Below are 20544 nucleotides of genomic sequence, written 5' to 3' on the forward strand. Positions count from 1 at the left end.
AAAAAATTTTATTGGTCCTTTTTTATAACTTTTTATCCTTTTCTGTCATTTTTTGTCAACTAACAATCAAAGTCAACTTTTATTAACAATAGGGGTTAAATTATACTATTTTTAAAGTTGAAAGGAAATTGCATCAACAATGAGTTTAGCATCTCATACACTCTTACCACAGTTTAGGGGCCAATTTACTCTTTTACTCCTAATTAATTATTTTTGTCCTTATTAAGAATAGATGTAAAAATTTATTAAATTTTAAAATGGGCTTAATGAGGTTTAATATTTTTTTTATTTTAATAAAATGTTAAAAATAACTTATGAATAGAACATGAGCAAAGAGCATTCTATAAAAGGAAACTGAGGATCTATTTTAAAAGAAAGGCATGGTAGTTGGCAAGTTAATTAATGGGGAGCAGATAAATCATCCAACCACCACCCAACTCTGTTGTAATAAGCATATATATATATATATATATATAGAGAGAGAGAGAGAGAGAGAGAGAGCTAACTCTTGGCCAGTCATAATTTTTATTTTATAAGTATTATCTTACAAAATTGCTTGGTTTTATTGAAACAATTTATGAACAATATGAGCAAAAGGCAGCCCAAAAAATGTCAGGTGCCCGTTATATACCAAGAAAAAGAAAAGAGAGAATGATAAATAATTTAATTACAAATAATGGAAAACTTTTACTTCTTCCGATTCAAAATATAAGATATTTTTAATCATAATTTGAATACTAATAAAATTCAGTTATATTCTTATTTTTAATTAAAAATATCACAAGTTTTTTCTTTTATACTTCCCCCATTTGTCAATAATAAATTAAATGAGAGAGATAACATTTTTTTTAATTGAGTATTATATCATAAGAAAGCACGATTCTCCTTGTAAACCAATAAAGTTTTAGCTATCATGAAAAGTGAGAAAAATGTAAAAAATATTGCACAACAAACTAAATTAATAAATACAGGAGTAAAATAGGAAAAAGAATTCAAAACCTATGAAGTATCTTATATTTTGAACCAATATGAGTTAGAAAAAATGTCTTATAATTTGGATTGGAGGGAGTAGCTGTTAAAATTTCTCTCACTATGATTTGATTTTTAAAATTTATTCTCTACAAAATAAATCCTTTAAACTTTAATATTTCCCCTTTAATTTATTGAATTAAATGCACAATATCTTCTCTGATCAATTTATCTTTGGGAGAATTACAGTTAGGTTCCACATAAAAAAATTAATTACTACAAGATTTATTGATAATTGTAATTTAATTCAGTTATTAATAAACTTTATAATAATTAATTTTTTATGTGGAATTTTAATATAATTATCCCTTCATCTTTCTTTCCGTTAGTTGTTAATTATTTCACTGGCCATCTATAATCTAATCTGCGAAAATGTTTGTCATATTAAAACATTTCATCCTTCTCTTGTCCTTCGGCGTCAATATATCTCTAGAAATGGAAAGATGAAAATGCCATTTAAACAACTTGATGACGTAGGATGACAAGTTTTTTGGGAAAAAAATTTGCTTTTTTTTTTTTAACAGAATAGGAGAACAAGTTTTCAGTAAAAAAATAATTAACCCAAGAATTTGATGTTCTGGACTTTATTTTTTTAAGAAAAATATACCACTTTATTTTAAAAACTTTACATGCTTGGTTAATTATAAAAAATAATTCTCAATTTATAATTCTCTCATCTTGAACAGGCGCCTTAGTTATGTTTTTATACAAGCTAGATTGATCATTTTTCTAGTAGAAAATTGCATGTACAATTAAGAACACTAAATTAGATGAAAATTAAAATGATTTTTTCACCGTTATAGACATAAGCTGTGAAGACGACGCGAATGTTATGGATAGGGCGTGTAGGCGTGTGTACGCGCGGAAGAGCGTGATAATCTGAAAACGTATAATTTTTTTTTTTTGGTAAAATGAAAACGTATAATTTTAATCTTAAATATATATGATTAAATATAAAAGTCTCATCCTCATGAAATTACATATACATATTACTTCTGATATTATATGACACTTTTAATCAAATTATATTTTTAAAATTATATACTCTTATTAACAGGATCTTTCAATTAAAAAAATTTTATTAATTAAATCTGATTTTTTTAAAAAAATATTATTAATTGCTCTCTTTTTTTTACCAGATTATTAATTTCTCTTTAAAAAACTTAAAATATTTTATAAAAATGACAATAAAATTTACCTGAATCATCTAAATGATAATTTAAACCCTCAAAATGTTATAAGTTCAATAAATTTCTTAAATTATGGCATTTACACATTACATATTTTTGGTTAATTAAAAACTTAAGTAAAATTATAATATTTAGAAAAATTAAATTATTATTTATATAATTTAAAAAGTTTATTATCACTATTTCAATATCTTATATATGTCAATTAATATAATAATCTTTTTGAGTGTTGTCTACATTAAATCTTTCCTATTGCCTTTGTCAGTGCCGCAGAGTGACGGTGTATCCTTGTTTGTTCTGGCCAAAACGTTGAAACGTCCACCAACGCCGATACCCTAGCAAGGATTTACATGTCAAGTACGTGAAATACAACGCCAGCGACTTGATATCACAATTAATAAGCTAATCATAGTACTTGTCAACTTGTACTTGTCTTAAGTCAAACTTGCTATATAATGCTTGTGAGATAGTACTACCTCCAATTACAATTATTATAAGATAAAGTTAATCTATTCACTGTTTTTAAGATATCTGGTATTCAATATTTTAATATTTTTTAACTTATAAAAAATTATGTCTTTTTTCTTGATTTTACCTTTCACTAAAATAAATAATATAAAAAGTGTGTCCATGAATTAAAAATTTGTCAATAAGTTGGTGCAATTAAAAATGGGTATTATTAAATTAATTAACTACTATTATGTATTTATCCCATATTTAAAATCAAATAGAATTTTTAAGTTTTAACTTATGATTAAGATAAAAGGATGTACGAGATTTTACATGTGGCAACTTTTTTTTATTGCTCATGAATATTTTTCTACTATAAAAAATCATATTTAAGATACGGTTGGACATTGAAGGGATTTTAGGCTTTTGTTTTCCTTCTTTGATTTTACATATGTTTTTTCCTTGTATTTAATTCTTTATTGATTAGTAGAATTTTTTTTAGTTGAAGGATGTGAGCTTAAAACTTGTGAATGCAGAAAATATATATTTGAGAGAGCTACTCCCAATGAAATCCTTATAATATCTTTTTCTTACTAATTCATAGAAGCTAAAGTTCTTATGTTATGAACTTATAAATTAATAATTAAGTTCAATCAATTTTATAGTGATATCTTTTCTATATAAACTAAACTAAAGTGGGTTCCAAGCAATTACCGAGTCTAAAGAAAGGCAATGTCTAAATTAAGCCTGAAGGAGAAAGTAATTAATTTGTTATAGATTTGTTTAACATATAAATAATTAAGTAATTTACAAGAAGTAATAATATTTTATAATTTTAATTACTTTGTTATGAATATTTTTGGCTGTACTTTCTTATGATGTTGATAGTTGCAATTTGCAAATAATCCTGGTTTTTGTTGCTAACTACAAACATGTCTATATTTTTACTCCTTACTTTTTTTTATTTTTTAGTTATATTATAAATCATGTCATTAATTTTTATAACAAGTTTTTCATTTCACTCCAATAAACATCAGTAGGATAAAATAAGTTATTAAATTATATATATTTAAGAGGGATAATGTTAAAACTTATTAAATTGATAGATAAAGTTAATAAATTCAAAGATTTTATTTAATTCAAGAAAAATATATTAAAAAAATTGCAAATAAGATGGGAGAAATATTAATTATAATACTCTAGCTTATCCTGCATGAGAGATGGAGGGAAGACGTGGTGGCCGACGAGTTAATGGGGAGTGAATGACTGATACACATCATCCGAATCCAACTTCCAACCAACTTTGTAATTAACCATAATAGGATGGCAACGTTATCCATCCAATCTTTTTTTCCCTTTTTTGGCGAGATATCCATCCAATCTTTAAATGCACACAGTACTTTACATTCATCTTTATCTTTTTACTGATAGTTGTACTTTTGTGGTTTTATTTGCAAGGCAGAGAGGGTATTTTTTGTCTTGTTTTTTTAAATAATTATTGTATTTATTTTTATTTTTTTCCTTTATTAAATATTAGGAAGATGATTAAACATTAGATTATTTAATTTTTAAAATATGTATATATAATAGGGATAAAGTTGAAAACCCGTTGAATTTTTAAAAAGAGTTAATAAAGTTTAAAATTTTTTTAGCACATTAAAAATGTTAGAAATAATTTATAAATGAGATCAGAAAAAAAAAATTATGGTTTGAATGAGTAATTTTTTTTCCTTATATGTGTTTCTCTGTGTCCTTGACTTCTTTATTATGAAGAGTGAGAAGAAGTATTTAGTCAAATTAATTAGCTAAAGTATATTTTTAGTCTTCTAACTTTATAGGTTTCAATTTGGTCCTTTAATTTTATAGAATATCTTTTCAGTCTTTTAATGCTAATATTGTTAGTTTCAAATGATTATTTTTATGTCAATATTTGTTATTTTAAAAAAATTAAATTTAATATGTCAACATTTGAAAATAATTTATCAATATTTGAAAATTTAATATAAAAATTTGTTAGAATAAAACTAACATTTTTAGAATTAAAGAACTAAAAAATAATTTATAAAGTTAAGGAACTAAAATGAAACATTGTGTAAAGTTAAAGAATTAAATGTATACTTTAACTTAAATTAATTATATTTTGTATACAAAGGTTAATTAATACAATGATAAATTTTAAAAAAATGATTTTAAAAAGTGCCAAGTGTCCAAAATTTTGGACCAAACTTGTCTTGAAAAATGTCTTACGATTCATGCAAGAAGGGGGTAATAACTATTTGACCGGCCATCTGTATAATCCAATCCAAGAAAATCTTTGTCATATGCCTAGCTAGCCTACTAGCAGTGACATCCTATGATTAACATTTGAATTAATGTTACTTCCTTCATCCCTATAAAAAAAAAATTTAAAATATTTTTTTATCTCTAAATATAAAAGGTTGTTAGTATATTTTTTAATGAATGGATTATTATACTCTTATTAAATTGAAAAAGAAAAAAAATATAAATACTCTAATTAACTTATTTTGAAAAAAAATTCATTTTTAATTTACAATAATTAGGACAAAATTAGAATATTGATGTGCTTTTAATTAGATAAACAATATTGATTTGCATGATTCGATTAAAAACATCTTATATATAGGAATAGAGGTAGTATTAGTATACATATATATATATTTGATAAAGAAGGAGGACTCAGTTTAAGTGCTGAGCAAATTATTAATATTCAAAGCCATAATCCTAGCAACAGTGCTGTGCTGAACATGCATCTAGGACTCTTTGTATGTAGCCCCCACCCTCCATCTTCATTCTTCAGTATTACATATATTCCGTCCATGTATGTGGCTTATTTCAATTAGTATTCAGTTGGAAAATATTCCTTCCAGAAAGCAAAGAAGAAGATGGCTGACGATATAAGGAATAAAGGACGAGATAAGAAACATCCAATCGGAAAGTCTAAGCAGTGATGATTAAGGGAGGAGACATGGAACATGATAGGATAAATCATGATCCCAAAAAAGGGGTGATTTGAGGATACACAGTCAATCTAGCACTATGATATAGATAATGATGAAAATATGGTGCATAGCAACATAGTTTATGATGAGAGAATTAGATGAAAAATGAGAATCCCCAGATAACAGAGGGTTCAAGGAAATGATCGGATGTAAATTGGAAGTAGTTTTGCCATAAGAAGGACTTAGACTATCAGCCCTCAACTGCATATCTCCAAACCGTAAACACAAGAAACTAGTTCCTTGTAATGTAACATTCTGCTAATGATGAAGCAACTAAGATCCATTTCCTTTTACCTTGCAGACATATTCTCTCCTTTTTTACTTAACAAGTGAATGGTGCCGTTAGCATAACAGAACACGGAGTTAGTTAAAAAAAAGGCTGCAAGATATACCAGGAGGTAGATATTTAGAACTAGAGTAGGACACAAGTAAAAAATTAAAAATCACTAGGTTCCCCGTCATCGAAAACCAACCCACGCGCCGCCAATGGAAGACCACGCGGCTCGCCGCCGATCCACATGCTGTCACGCGCCATCCGAAGGTTGAAGACACTAACATCACATGCCACGTCATCTATCTGACCGGTCAATGACAGGTCAGCCTAATAGTACTTTGCCACGTGTCATCGTCGCCACGTCACTATACCCAGTCAGCCAATTTTTTAGAAATTATATTTTCCCCCAAATCTTTCAGTAATTCCATATTTCCCCTCTTTTTTATGAAATTTCATATTGACCCCAAAATTGACCTTCGTAGTGGGTACCATCAAATTAAAATTCGGCCAGGAGATGAGTGGAAAACCGCTTTCAAAACCAAAGATGGCTTATATGAGTGGAATGTGATGCCTTTTGGGTTAACAAATACCCCTAGCATATTTATGTGCCTGATAAATCAGGTATTAAGACCCTTCATTGATAAATTTGTTATTGTGTACTTTGACGATATTCTTATTTACAGTAAGAATCAAGAGGAGCATTTAGATTACTTGCGGCAAGTTTTGCAAGCCTTGTATGAACAGAAACTTTATACAAATCTCAAGAAGTGCACCTTCCTTACTAGCGAAGTTATGTTCTTGAGTTACATCATTATCGCAGAGGGTGTTCGCATTGATCCAAGCAAAGTTGCAGCCATTGACAGTTAGCCAATTCCAAAATCTATGTAGGAGGTTCGAAGTTTTCATGAATTAGCTTCTTTCTACAGGAGGTTCATCTATAATTTTAGCTCAATTGCTACACCACTTACAGATTGCACCAAAGGAGAGAAGTTTTAGTGGACAGAGCAAGCTCAGAAAAGCTTTGAGGAGTTTAAGAAAAAGTTAACTGAAGCTGTAGTCCTAGCTCTTCCTAACTTTGACCAAGTGTTTGAAGTTAGTTATGATGCTTCTAACACTGGCATTGGTGCTGTCTTAAGCCAGGAGGGCCATTCCATTGCCTTTTTTAGTGAGAAGCTTAATGATGCCAAGCTTAGATATTCTACCTATGATAAGGAATTTTATGCCATTGTTTGAGCTCTCCAACATTAAAGTCATTATCTCCTGAATAAAGAATTCATACTTTTTTCTAATCATGAGGCTCTCAAGTATTTGAATTCCCAACAGAAGATCAGTCGCAAACATGCTCGTTGGAGTGAACTCTTACAGTCTTATCCATTCCTTATCAAACATAAGGTTGGAACTCTGAACTTCGTAGCTGATGCCCTTAGTCGTCGCCATGTGCTACTTACAACACTACAAACCAAGGTTGTTGGATTTGACCTTGTCAAAGAGTTGTATCAGGATAATCCTAATTTCTGAGGAGTATGGGAAGCAACTGTAGATTAACCTTTCCACCAATTCTACAGACACGATGGGTTTTTATTTCGAGGTAAAACCCTCTGTATTCCACAGGGTTCCTTGGGAGAAGCCATAATTTGGAAAGCACATGATGGTGGATTAGCTGGACATTTTGGAGGGGATAAAACAGTTGACCTGGTGAAGGAGAACTTTTACTGGCCTCAACTTAAATGGGATGTCAACAGGCATATACAAAGATGCAGAATTTATCACTTAGCTAAATCCAAGGGTCAGAATACTGAACTATACATGCCTCTGGCAATTCCAGAAGCACCTTGGGAAGATATAACTATGGATTTTGTTCTGGGTTTACCATGGACTCAGAGGCAAAAAGATTCTGTCATGGTAGTTGTGGATCGTTTTCCACAAATGGCCCATTTCATCCCTATACCAGAAGACCAACGCTATTCAAGTAGCAGACTTGTACTTTAAGAAGATTGTGCGTCTTTATGGAATTCCTAAAACTATCACTTCTGACCGTGATGTGAAGTTTCTTAGCCACTTTTAGAGGACGTTATGGAAGAAGATGGGAACTAAGCTCCAGTTTAGCAGCGCTAGTCATCTCCAGACAGATGGTCAAACTGAAGCTATAATAGGATTCTTAGTAATCTTCTTCGCAGTTTCATGGGGAAGAATTTGAAGCAGTGGGATCTTATTCTTGCTCAAGTTGAGTTTGCTTATAATAACTTTATCAATCAAGCAACTGGGAAGTGTCCGTTTGAATTTGTTTATGGCACTCGTCCCCTTAGTCTACTAGACTTGAGCCCTTCACTTGATAAGCAGTAATATAGCTTTGATGCTGACTAAAGAGCTAAGGAAATTAAGAAGTTGCATGAGTAAGTCTGCGAGCGAATTCAAAAGCAGAATTTGAGATACAAGGCTCAACGTGACAAGCATCGAAGACAGCAGACTTTTAAGGTAGGAGACTTAGTTTGGATACATCTACGAAAGGAACAATTTCCTAAACAGCCAAATGCCAAGTTGTCCCTAAGAGCTGATGGTCCGTTCAAGATAGTGCAAAGGATCAACAACAATGCTTACAAAGTGAAATTACATGGTTCTTATGGTGTATCTGCCACCTTCAATGTTGCTGATCTATCCCCTTACATTGACGATAATGCCAAATTTGACTTGAGGGCGAGTTCTGCTGAACTCGGGAAGGATGAAACAGACTGAAATGGACAAAAGAAAAAAATTAATGCACGAGAGTTACAGAAATAAAGCCAAAACATGTTCTGTTACCCCTTCATTAAGCCAATAAAACGTCTAGCATTTACATTTGTAACGTTTTAGCTGATTGCCTGTTTTCGTTCAAAGTTCTAACACTATAAATAGGACTCGCTTTGTTGTAAGAGAGCTCAGACTAGAAATAAAATTTAGAGTTTTCTCTTTTCATTCGGTTTCTGTGCCAGTATAACTACACCAATTATAACTTGTAATCGCTTTAGATATCTCCATGAAATAAAAAATAGTAAAAATGTAATAGACATCTACACCAGTAAGGTGTAGATATCATCACAATTATCTATTTATTTACAAAAGGCCACCACTTCCAATTTCTATACCGCATGCGCATGAATCGATGTAAATGTAAGGGTGTAAAAGGGCTATTTTGTACTAGTGAGAGTTTTCTATGTTGTCCAAATATTCTTTTTGACAAATTGTAGAGATTTTGAAATGTCCAGCTTATAAGGTAGACTCTACCAAAATTTTTATAATTTTTGAATATTTTGTTCCTTTTAGCTTATGCTTATTAATATAAATTATGATATATAGTATGATAGATTTGTAATTAATATATTAGGTGTTATATGCGTATTCCAGTTGGTCACACTTCAAAATTTTGGGGCGTGACATTAATTATATTGATCCTATCTTGGGGATTGTTCTTGAACTTGTTAGATATTTGCGTATTGAATACCGAGCCACTTTTATTGCTCCAGATTCTAATACTGAGGCTACAATAGTTGATGATGCTAATGTGTATTGGTAAGCTCTATTAGATGGGTTCCTCATAAAATTAACAATTGATGGTGCTTTATTTGGAAAATCTGATCACACTTCAATTGGTATTATTAGTAGGAATCATGCCAGTATATTTCAACGGGCTTTGCTGATAAAGTTAAATATCTTTCAACTCTCATGATTGAAGCACTTGAATTGAAACGTGCTCTTATGTTTGCCATTGATCTTGGTCATGACAAGGTTTTGTTCGAGATTGATTGTAAACTCTTGGTAGATTGTGTTGCTTTTAATCATCTTGATCCATATGATTGGAGATGTAGAAGTATTATTCATGATTGTATTGCATCTTTGGCATTTAAAGTTGGGTTCTCTCTTATCTTTACTCTGTGTAGGGGAAATTGTGCAGTTGATTTTCTTGCAGTTGAATCTTTTAAAGAAGTAAGCCCTTTGGGGTAGGTGTTTGTGCCATCACTTTCTTTGTCCTTTCTTCCTATCTTTGATGCACTTGAAGCTTCAAAGTCATCTTTTGATACTTCTTACCTGTAGTTAGTTTAGGCATTGGTTAATTTCCTTTGTTGTTTTCTTCCGTTTTTTTATCTACTTTTGTTTTCATTTTATTATTGTTTGCTGCTTCTGGATGGTGATTTTTGGCTTTCGTTTGGTCAAATTTGAAGTATTCATGACCAGAAAAAAGAATGATATATTTATAGTGAGTAAACCATGATTTTTTAATTCCAGTAAAGTAGTTGAAAAACATCTTATAATAAGCATTGGAGAGGGAGTATATGCAGTCGGTCTTTCCTATGTTATGTAATGTTCACTAATTGGTGTGCGCTTCATTTTTTTTTTTTTGGGTAATAAAAAACAACTGCTACGAGAGGATTAAGAGATCACAACAAAAGATAAATTACGGCTTAGACTATCAAACAATTTGAATATTCATTAATTTGAAGGATAATGCCAACTTGACTTATGCTTGGCTCAGCTATGGAATTTTAATGTAATATTCAGAGAGACGTTTTTATACATTGGATAATGCATCACGCAATTGTTTGTAAATACTCCCGTCGATTCCTACAAAAAATTCACCAATTAATATTTATTTTCACGTTTATATTTAATTAAATGAGTATATATAAGAGATAGAGGAACTCGCTTGTTGTGACCAATCTCCATCTTCTAATTGAGGATTAATTAATCTTTTTGTTCCACGATGAAGAGGACTTGGGTTTCTCTCTGCCTAATCCAACCAAGTTAAATAAAATGCACGTTAAATGGAATTCCTTCATATCTAGAAATTTGGCCCTTTTTTCTTTGAGATGGAATCAAGCATATATGTGTTTTTTTTTTTTTGTGTTTTTTAATGAGTTTTCTTCTTGTTTAATGTTTATCAACTAAGAAAAACACTCAGAACCTTTGGATCATGCTTCATTCATGCATGTTCGATGATATAAATAATTAAATCTTATGATAAGTTTGAGATTCTTTGTAGGTAAAATATTACTGGTTGATAATGAAGCATTCACTGAAAAAAAAAAAAAAAAGACTAATATAGCAAGAAACAAAATACCTAGAGAAAAACTTGATCCAAAATAAGATACGTGTCTTTGATGAATATACTTTGAAATCATGTTGACATTAAAATAGTGTAAAATCTAGTTAATAAATTAAAGAGGGATACTCCCTCCATTAAATTTAAAAAATATAAAGCATTTTTAGTTTTTTAAGATATAATCATTGCTTTTTTTCAAAAGTACCCCTGTTGATAATAACTTTATATTTATTATAGGGTGAGGGATAAATATAAAAAGATAAGGTTAGTTTTAAAGTAAGTAACTACTTTATTTGAGGATAAGATTCGATTAAAAATATTTTACAATTTCTAATGGAGGGAGTATAGTTTATTTGATAAGAAATCAAATGATAGCATATATAAGATGCAAGTATGAACTTAACTTCACCATAGTCACTAAACTATATTAAGTTAATCAAGCTTGGTTTTTCCAACACAATCAATTATAATTAGATAAGGGACTTAATTAGCCTATTTAATACTCCCGTCATTCTAAATTATAAGATATTTTTAGATAAAATCTTCAATTTTAATAAATTTCATTAACTACACTTAAGAATCTTATTTTTTCAAAACAAAAATATAAACTTCCAAAAATACTCTTCATTTAATAACCTTAAATCAACACTACTTGATTATTAACCAGACTCAAATAAATATATATAAAAGATTAAGGGTTCAATTACAGACAGGTACAAATCACATCGTCCTTCAAGCTGTGATAGTTACACCTTATAGAATTAGGACAAATCTTACAATTGATATACTAGTTATGTATAGTCCATCAATAAGGTCTTTATCCTTACTACATAGTGAGATTCAAATACACTTGCATCCTTATTTAAATACTATTTTATGGCCTAATGACATTTCTAACCCATTTAGTTAAATAAGGGGCTCCTCTCCTTTCCCTTTGTTAAATAGGAGTACTAACCAAATAAGGGGAGGGGATTAAAAATTATGGCCTAGGCCTTCAAGCATTAAATTGGCAATGGAACTTTCTTGTAATATTCAGAGAGGGCCAACAATGGGAAGATGTTTCTGTACATTACATAATGCATCATGCAATTCCTCATGAATACTCCAGTCGATTCCTATATATAAATAACTCCCCAATTAATATTTAATTTTAAGTTTATATTTCATTAATTAAATTCATTAAATGAGGAGGGGCAGAGAGGAACTCACTTGTTGTGGCCAATCTCCATCATCTAATTGAGAATTAATTAAATTTCTTGCTCCACGATAAAGAAAAGTCGAGTCTCTCTCTGCCTAATGATCCAACCAAATAACAAGATCAGCCCAAACTAAGATGCATGTTGACAAAGTTAATTAAAGATGATACATGACTTACCTGTCCAGCATAAATAAGACCCATCATAGCCCATGCTGTTTGTACTACATGAGATTTGCTTCCTTCAAGTGGTATGTACATCTGAATCATCCAAGTCAGCTTTTAACTAATTAAATTAACAATAAAAAATAATAATAATGTTGAAATCAAATAGGTATTAATTAGTCCACCTTTTTAGGGCAAGAAAGGTAGCTCTCTCCCCACCCGCCATGTTGTTTTTGTGTTGTGAGAAGAAAATTGACAGCTTTACGAATGGAAGCACAATTGTCATAAGTCTTTCCAGATGCAACAAGTCCACCAAGTGCAAACATTGTTCCATAGATAAAGCATATTCCCCAATTTCCATACCAGGAACCATCTTGTGTTTGTATCTCTTCAATGTATCTCACAGCTTTATCAATGAAATTCTGGATCTCTTTCTCTCTATGTGTTAGATATAGCTCTCTAAATAAAACAAAAGCTTGTATTGCTACTCCAGTGCACTCTACACATTCATGCTCCACTACAACATTCTTTAAAAATTCAACAGGATTTAACACCTGCTCCTCAAAGATAAAAGCAAATTAAATTAATCCATGCATTATCACTTCATGAATGTATCAAAGAAATCTTATCTTTAGTCCAAAGTATGTTTACTTCAAATATTAATAATAAAGCATATATAACTCTTACTTCTAACCAATCTTGACCTCTAATTGGTTCCCAGACTGCTAAACCACCTCTTTTACTCTGCCAATATTATCACAAAAATAACCATAATTAAATTAGTATATGATTCTATCAAACTAGATATTCACTACAAAAAAAGAGTGGAGGCAGTTTTTAAAATGTTGAGAAAGTAACCTCGGGTAATGGATTTATGAAACTTTTGAAAACATGCCACAAATGCAATGGATGAGAAAATGTCTACTTTTTATGGTGATTCATTAATTAATTAAAATGAAAAAAAATAACTCACTTGAAGTGACAACAATATATTGACAGCATCAAAAAATCTCTCAGGTTTCATCTTTTCTCTTACAATCTCTGGAGGTAGCTTTGATAGAAGAAGACAACACTAAAACAAACAATGATGTATATGGTGACAACATATAGTGTGAAAAAGTTGCCTATATTATATTATGAAAACAAGAATAATTAAGTATGAAGTTAGCAAATCATCACCTTCAATGCTTCTGCTGTGCAATCTGAAACTTGCAATCCATTGTCTTGATCAGAGAAAGTCTAGGACCCTTTAGAAATGTAACGATACATACTCTTAAAGTCTCCAGAAGGGTTGTTCTTAACCTGACCATATTGTTATCTGTCATTAAAAGAAATTACACTAGCTCATAAGACAACAATATGCAAGTCATTGAATGGGTTTTCCCATTAAGATTAGTGAAACAAACTTGAGATTCCTTGATGAAATAATGTGCTCTTGCAAGTGTGGGAGCAAGTTCTTTAATTAAGCCAGTAGCAAGCAAAGCTTGAATAGTAAAGCTAGCATCCTATGTTTGGCTACCGAAACTCTGCATATAGATATCAAGCCTCAAATCAAACTATTATAGTTACCAAAGGAAATTAAAAACTATTTAAGGAAGACAAAGTTTTAGACGCAGTAAAATCAATATTGGATTAACTTACACACACATACACATCAAAATAAGAAAAAGTTACATTAAAACAATTGATGAATTTGAACCATTATTATAGTTTAATTTCTTGAAATTATCTCTTAATTTCACCTGCATGGTCATTCCATCTTTTGAAACCCATAAATAATCTAGTACCCTGGCAAGATGCTTCTTAAAAGCTTCTCCATTTGGATCTTCAGCCCAACAAGCAACCATGCATAAGGACTGTAACAAGACAAATATAAAAGAAACATAAATGTTAGAATTTTGCTATTTCCAATCTTATAATTAACGTCAAATCTTTGATGTTATATTTATATTAACAAAGAAAATTATACCTTTTCTACACATCCAATAGTGATGTATCGAGTATTTTCATCTTTATAGTGGATATGCTTTATTGTTTTTTGAAGGGCCTTCTCTCTAACCAATTTGTTGAAGGGCCAACGAGTGAGAAGTGGCTCGCTCAATATGTGTAAGCTATCCCACATTAGATCTTGTATCAAGGGATGTGGGGAGTAAAGATCCTCCTATAATATATAAACAATATCTTAGTTCGTAGTTCTATAATGATGGTGAATTAAGAATACACATGTAATGCATCACCTATGCACAAAGGTGGTGAGCTATGCTCCAATCAATTTGATGGTAAGGTTGAACATGAAGTTCTTGTCTCAATTGAAGAATAAGTTGTGTGATTGGACCCACAAACCTTTTACTATACAAGTAAGACATAGGCATGTAGATTGATCAGCAATAAACCCACATTTTAGCTGCATTCATTCATTAAGGCAAGGGAGAGTAAATAAATTGTTTTGGAGAAACTCAAGTTTGATATATGTATATATGGTTTTTTTTCCCTACACGCACACACACACACATATAGTTTAAATCAGGGTTAAAGTGCATTTTTGACTTTATACGTTCCTTCAAGAAACATTATGTACCCTATACTAATAAGCGAGGAACTTGCATCCTTAAACCATTTGTTACAGGTGTACAAATTCCCATCCGTTAGTGATCTATTAATAGAGAAAAATTTTTGCTCGTCTGAAAAATGATTTAAAGAGAAAAATGCCTATTTACCAATACAAGGTGTCCAACGCTTCTTAAAGGAAGGTACAAAGAGAAAAAAATACACTTTAATCCTTTAAATTAAGTGAATGAATGATACCTGGATGCATAGGAAGAAACGAAGGCAAGAGCCAAAACTCAGGAGGCATTGGGTTGCTTCCTAACCATTCAAATACACCAAGTATCTATATATGGTGGCATATTAATAAGGAAAGCCATGTCATATATGTCTAAAAGAGAACATGTTAACCAAATGATGAATCAAAAGCATTTAATAAAATAGACATACGCAAAGCCAAGTCTTTCCCCCAAGAGGGTATGTAGGTGACACCACCATGATCAAGAATCCATTTTCGAGCTCTGAAACAAGCATTGTCTTCTCCTCCATCAGGTCCTTCTCCGAGAATGCGAATGCATACATAGCTAAGTGTTGTAGTAAACATGTTGCTATGACCCTCAATATGCAATCCCCACCCTCCATCGTCATTCTTTATTTCCATGCATGTTACATTAATTCATATTCATAATATCAGTTACTTGTTGCATTGCAAATGTTGACAATATGATAATTAAAAGAATGAGATACTTCACCTGGTGATTGTATAAAAAACGTAAGATCTCTTTACGATGCTCTTTAGGAAACACATTTTCTAGCTGTCTTGTAATATACATGCAAAATACCTGCATCATAATTTTTATTAATATTCTAGGATATTTATTGAAGTTTCAAATGAAGTTATAAATAGAAATTTTATAGGTACAAACATACAAAAGGTTGGATAAAGAAGAAAGGTCCAGCAATTTGAGTAGGCCAGTGGCCATCCTTAGATTGCAAGGCAGACAAGTAATAAGCAGCTCTCTTCACTGTGTTCATCACTTTTTCAGATGTGATTTCCTCTTCATCTTTTATCTTCACACTTGGTATTGTCTGCTTGAAATTCTTCTCTCTCAAAAACTGCATCACATGCACCAAATTTGACAATTATAAGCATATCTGGTTAATTATCCACTTTGGACTTCAAAACAGGGATCGACCACAACACAATTAATAAATGTATGTCCAAGTTTATTTATTCATGCCTCAGCCCGCTCACACAAGAGTTTGAATATGGAATTATTGGTTTGAAAATTTGTTTTACTCTCTCTCGCACACACACATCAGACGTTTGTATGTTTAGCTTGTAATTTTTTTGGGCCGACAGATTGTAAATATTTATTATAGCATTCTTCTTTTATAAAAATTGTGACAGTAAATACTTTGTCCTTCTTAGTAACGTATTTGATTGAGCATGTTGAAAATTTATAAAATATATTGCTATAATAAAACTGTAGAAGTCAGCGTTAATTTTTTTTTTCTAGATACTCTACATAGATACTTATCCATTATTTAAAACAATATAAAATTATTAAATCCTTATACTGCGGCACTAACCCTTTTATAAAATGCCCCATGGGAAATGCCCTTGGTCATATTTATAAAGCAGAAAGAATAATTTTTTAGTCTTATATATAAGTAATATTATTAATTTTTAATTGTAAGTTTTCATTTTAATTACATTAAATTTTTGTAACATAAAGTACATTATTAAAATACGTATATTTAATAGGATCAACATTTAAAGCATGTATATTTTAATTTACCAAAACATATATATTTAATATGATTAATGTTTGCAACTTATTAAATAAAATTTTACACAAGTTCAATGAATTTTAAAATTTTTTTTAGTTTTATTAATAAAACATGTTGGAAATTACTTTTGAATAAAATTGAAAAAAGTAATAGAAATTGACTCGTTCCAAGTTCCAACCATTCATTTTTCAATGGGAGAATGATATATCAACCTCTCAAAATAGACAAATGACAAAATGGTACCATGGAATGATGTAATTAAATTTCTAACCCTAAGAAAAATAGTAAAAAGTACTTGTTAATATAAAAAATACTATATAGTTGTTAGTTTAATTATGCAATGACAAGTACATTCTTATAGTAAATATTAACAACTTTAGCTTAGTAATTATCAACTTCAGTTTAAATATTAACAACACATTTGGTCATAATTTCAATGTAATCATGCAATAGCAACTACACTTCTTATATTAATAATTTTAACTTTGTTTTTAACAACTTTAATTTAAGTTTTAACGACAATACTTTCTATTATTTTTTAGAGGGCTAGAAACACAATTTTACTAAAAATTGTGACAGATAAGTCCCCAAAGATTTGAAAGTGATAACCCTATTTTGTCATTTACCTATTTGGAGGTATTCACTTGTGATTTCCCTTTTCAATTATTCAATTTTCTTCGCATAGTTAATATGCAAGATACATATTTGATCTAGATTTTCTCCCTAAAGATTACAAGGTACAATGAATCTCTGGCATTTTTTGTCCAAATTAAATCCTCGGTCATTTTAATTTATGATTAGTATATAAATAATTACTTAAATTTTGACTTTCTTTTTTATTTTATATTTATTAACGTAAGAAATCAATAAAATTCATGAGCACCCAACTCATGTCATGAATGATCTTTGATACTTAGGTTCGAGATCTTAGATTTCAGTCTATACAAATGTAGAAAACACTTTCGAAAAAGTACCATACTCTTGTATTAAAAAAAAAAAAGTACCATACTCTTAATTAGGCCTAAAAATACTTAATTATATCTGACCCAGTAGTAAAGTATTAATGATAGTTTTTATCAGAAAAATAATGTATAAGTAGACATGTTAGTTTAAATAAATCATATGATTCAAACACTTGTCATCGAGAGCTTCGCCAGATTCATTCCAACAGATATTTTTCCACCTCCCTCCCGCTCTTTCATTGAGAAAGATTCTTACTTTTACTTCCTGTAGTTCTCTTCCCTACCGAATATTTCCTTTTCCTCTCCGAGTTCTACATTCTGTTGTCTTCTTCAGTTCTGTAGTTTTAGGAGGTGATCGATCTGTGACTCTGATCATTTTTCATGAGTTTTATACTGAGACTTTTACTGTAGTTTCAGGCTTTGGCTACTAGCTAATGGCAACATACAAACTTCACATAAATAAATAAAAAAAAAAAGAATAACAAGTTAAATCAAAGAAAAACCAATCCTGACGCCTTAAATATATGGTCCAAGACAGAAACTGCATGCCCTAGGCACACCCAAATCGGTATAATTTACAAGTCATTTGCCTTCTTGTAAATTTATTAATTATAAGAAAGAGTCAACGATATAATCAAATAAATATACAATCACCGAGTAAACTCCCATAATTAAAAATATCATAAACAAAAAGTAAATAAAAGTAAGACATATCTAGCAAGTAACAGACGATGGATCGCACTATTGTCAGATTTGATGCCATGGTAAGAGTCAAAAGCTTACCAAAATTAAACAAATATCAAATCAAATTGAATGAGAGAAACTAGCTAGAATACACAGAGAAAGGGGGGGATAAAGAAGAAATGAAACCTGAAATCGCCAAAGACGATCACCACAGGCTCTGAAACGGGAGCGATTAGAGAAGTGTTGACGAGCAGCTTCGACTTCATCCCTCTCCTCTTGGCTTCCATCTTCTGCATGAAACTCCCATGTCTGCCTCCCCACAAAGTTATTTGTGCTGAATATGTAAGGGTCATTCCCTCTCTCTCCTATCTTCAGCCTCCACATTCTCTCTCCCTCTTTCTACTCTGATCTTAAACTAATAATAACATCACACACCTTCCTAAGCATGCATTCCTAAGTTTGCAATTTAAAGCTCTTGCCTTATTTCTCCCACGCTTACTTACACACACCCCCTCCCCCTATTTATAACATTCGCATAATTTCTAAATTATTTCTATAATGGTAAAGAAATCATTTTAATTTTCAAATAATTAATTTATTCTTATTAGCTTGGATGAAACATAAGTAGAGTGCCAGTTCAAGATTGGACCCTTCTCTGTCAGCACACACAGAGGATCGTAACTATTTCTGTCTCATCAATCAAGAATTATTATTGACCAATCAATATATTGTCATATACTCTTTTGTTCCTATATATAATGTGTTTTTAGTTGAATCTCACATATCAATAAAAGTTTATTACTTAGTTGAAATTATATAAAAGCATAATGATTTTTCAAATTTGCCCCTAAAGCCTACAATTTGTATCATAGTGGTGGTTGGTACAACCCACAATTAATATCTCATCTATTTTTTAAGCTAAGTGCAAAATTATCTAATTATTTAAAAATATCATGACACTTTCTACTTTATTGACAAAGCAAACTTCTAAAGAATACATTATACATGGGACGGAGGGAATATGTAGGTATTACTAGCTAGTTGTCACGGATGATATTTCCGTGACCGTGTAAAGACCAAGATAATGATCGGTCCGCTGGTTAGCCTCGCACAATATGGGTAAAGGGGGCGACATTAGCATTGGGGGTGTTCTGCCTCAGTCTTCGGACTGTGTGCACAACTGGTCGGGGGCTAGTGCCGCCTCCCTGATGAGCCCATGGCAGGGCGAAACCAGTGTGATCCGTACGTGGTAAGGCTTGTCCTGAGGATTATGGGGTCCTCCAGGACGCCGCACGGGCATCGTGTGCTGCGCCAGACTCTCAGCCCGTGACAGAGTGGTATCAGAGCAGGACGTACTTTACTGCCGTGTGCGCGTGGGGTCCCACGTTGGGACTGGTCGGCCTCGGCACCGCTCCAGAAAGGCCTCCGAGCAGGTGGGTCCAAAAGTGGGGACTCGGGCGGGATGGTTGGCCGTTGTCGACTCCACTCCTGTTGGCTCGCGGGTGCGAGTGGGTCCGAAGAGTGCAGGACTCGGGTGGCCACTCAGCAAGTAAGCTGATGTGTTTGTGGCAGTACTGTACGTACGATCCTTGGGCGGAGTCGTTCTCCCCTAGCACGAGGGCGTGCTAGATTGGGTGTGGGAGAATGTCACGGATGATATTTCCGTGACCGTGTAAAGACCAAGATAATGATCGGTCCGCTGGTTAGCCTCGCACAATATGGGTAAAGGGGGCGACATTAGCATTGGGGGTGTTCTGCCTCAGTCTTCGGACTGTGTGCACAACTGGTCGGGGGCTAGTGCCGCCTCCCTGATGAGCCCATGGCAGGGCGAAACCAGTGTGATCCGTACGTGGTAAGGCTTGTCCTGAGGATTATGGGGTCCTCCAGGACGCCGCACGGGCATCGTGTGCTGCGCCAGACTCTCAGCCCGTGACATAGTGCTTGAGTACAGATTTCAGTGCCCTCTTGCGGGTAAATATTTTCTGTTTCCAGACCTTATCTTAAAAATGCAACTCCTAAACAGTGCCGAGCCATAGCCCTATAACAAATACTCTCTCCATTTAAAAATGTAAAGTATTTTTTGAGAAGTTAGATGTTAAAAAATGTAAGGCATTTTTAATTTTTCGAGGTATAATTATTGTTTTTTTTTTCAAAAATGCCCCT

The 20544-nt window shown here is 31.9% G+C and overlaps 1 pseudogene; it reads right to left on the reverse strand.

Annotated features, from left to right (window-relative positions):
• LOC129318105 (uncharacterized) overlaps positions 1-18765 on the reverse strand; it is a 60564-nt pseudogene extending 41799 nt beyond the window's left edge.
• Positions 18766-20544: the final 1779 nt, after the last annotated feature.

The sequence above is a fragment of the Prosopis cineraria genome, unplaced genomic scaffold (assembly GCF_029017545.1).
Source record: "Prosopis cineraria cultivar Desert tree isolate PC_DT_omini unplaced genomic scaffold, ASM2901754v1 PC8, whole genome shotgun sequence".
In the NCBI taxonomy this organism is placed as follows: domain Eukaryota; kingdom Viridiplantae; phylum Streptophyta; class Magnoliopsida; order Fabales; family Fabaceae; genus Prosopis; species Prosopis cineraria.